Below are 2,578 nucleotides of genomic sequence, written 5' to 3' on the forward strand. Positions count from 1 at the left end.
GTCCACTAAGGTCACTTTGTCCTTCAGTCTGGCTTTCTCAGGTTGTCTTTGTTGTCAGAGGGAGAATCTGTCATCAAGTTGTTTTAAATGTTTAATTAAAAAAACTGTGAAGATGGCCCTGTCCTGCTGCAGCTGAGTTAAACGTGGGTCAGATGACTGGTCATTATGTAAACATTGATGTTGCCTCTGGGCTGTCACTGTTGACCCTGACAGAGAGAAGAGACGACTTAACACAGAGTGCATCACTGTTCTAATAATGTTTGTTTAGTGTCAGGACAATTCACTAATTTGGTTTAATGGTCAAAGTGACCGTCATAGTTCTTAGACACTTGTTTAATTTAATGTTTTATTTGACAGATACAGTTTGTCTATTTAGTACGGTGTTCTTTAAATGTGTCTGCACTTAGTTGTGGCGTACCCCAAGGCTCCGTTTTAGGCCAATCTAATTTTTTATTTTATTCCTCCCTTGCTTGTCTACCAGTTTATACCATGCTTTTATTAAGATCTTRCCACTTGTTCTTTTAAAAGATGTACGATAATGAATCAACTTTTTTCACCTGACATTTTATTTTGACAATCCAATTTTGGYTAGATTGCTAAAAATACAACAGTTAAAATGGTTATGAAAATACATACTGTATATTGTTACATGTTTGCAAGAAATTTAGGTGTATTTCGACAGTGCATTTAAATGACATTTTATTTTCTTGTAGAGAGCCAAACTTGGGTTCACATCGAAGAAAAGTTTAAAAGGATTATTTAAATTAAGTTAGGTTGATCAGATGGAGTCTTGGAAGAGGAAGTAATCTACTRAAAGAAAGTTAACAGATGACTAATCCAAGAACACATCCAAAAAGCTGATTAGGTGTTTGGCTTGTTTTCTTTTGCAGGTTTCCAGGATGTAAGAGAACTCAGGGTGATGTTGCAGACGTTTGGTGGAGMGTGGGTCAGGTGAGCAGGACTTCCTGTGTCTCAGAGGCTTTTGAGYTAAACAATGCAGAGATGTGACACCATCATATGTTCATCTGTCTTCAGGTAACCAGAGGTGCAAATAACAACAAACAGAACAAAACTGAGGTAAGAATAAAAACACRTAACTGAACACTGGCTAATTACTATTACAAAATACTGTCACAGGTTTTCGCCCGTTTGATAGTTCGATCCAACGTCAAATAAAGGTCTRAACCAGACTTAAATAGCAGGTGTGTTGATGAATCATTTGAAACAACTTGAGTTATATGAGTTGGAATAAGGAAGTGAAAAGTGTGAGATATTACAGGGCTATTATTCAACTAATTTGCTCAGAGAGCCACAGTTATTTAAAGSCAACAGCTCAGGGGCAGGAAAAGTATTATTGTCCTTCATCTTTTAAATTTCTTTATTTTGTTGCATATAATAATAAATGTAAAAATTACCATTCATATAAAAGCTATTTTCATAATTAGCAAAACAACAAAACAAAGTGAGCCAGACAGAAGTTACCTGCGGGCTGCATTTGGCCCGCAGGCCTTGTCTTTGACACATGGGGCCTAAAGCAACATTTCTGTCCTAAAACTTTGGATAAATCTCAACAGCTGAGCACAAATGAATGATTTTAAAGTGTTTAATTTGTGTGTGTATGTGGCTCTACACATTCCTGTCTGACAGCAAATCCATTATCAACCTTTCATTATATCTGTGAATCCTGGTGGGCAGTTCAAGTCAAAGGTTTAGCTGAAGCAAAGGGCAGTTTGAGGGCGAGTGTCCAGAGAGCTGACATACCAGACACTAATGCTGCCTCTGGCTTCTGTCTACTTTAAGGGCCTCTGACATTTGGTATTTGTTGGGAAATCACTTCTATTCACATAAAACGCTGAGAGGAGCCCAAGGCTTCTTCTTCTCTCCATTTCTTTGTCACTCATTTTTAAAAACTACCAGCTAAATTGTAATGACATTTATATTATAGTGGCTTTTCATTCACAGTTTAGCCCCACGTGAGCTGATCTAACAGGTTTGCTGTCAACACTTGGCAAGGCTTCTAAATTGTAGATAACTTTTATTAAAATAGAAAATAAGATCAGTTCACTGTTCAYCTACTTCCACATGCGTGTGATTTCACACAGATGCTGAGCACTTCCAAAACCCTGGGTTCAGAAAGGTTTGGTGTCTGAGAAAACCTCAGCTGATGCACAAACAGCCGAAACACAACAGAAATGTTATGGCTCCACTATTCTATCAAGTCCCAACTATTCTGGTGTCACCTCCCAGAGGTCAAAACACAAAGAGAAACTAAATGCTGAGATAAGGCAAGACAGCAGGAGAGGAACAGGCTGCAGAACAGGAGTGAATAAAAGAAAACAAAAAAGAAGAAARGCAGACGCTAGACACATCTCAGTGATGAGGTGTGAGGATTCACTGTATCTGAGGCAACACCCCCACTATGCTCAYTGAGTGAGTATTATCTCCCCTTCAAGCCCCCCTCCCTCAGAGATTCACCGCAGGAGCAACAGTTTCTACAATATCATGTTGTCAGGACCAGGAAGAGGAGGGAGTCCAGGTCTCTGCTGGCCTCCCTCCTTATCTGAAGCAGGTGGCTAGC

Source organism: Austrofundulus limnaeus, unplaced genomic scaffold (genome assembly GCF_001266775.1).
Source record: "Austrofundulus limnaeus strain Quisiro unplaced genomic scaffold, Austrofundulus_limnaeus-1.0 Scaffold7, whole genome shotgun sequence".
In the NCBI taxonomy this organism is placed as follows: Eukaryota; Metazoa; Chordata; class Actinopteri; order Cyprinodontiformes; family Rivulidae; genus Austrofundulus; species Austrofundulus limnaeus.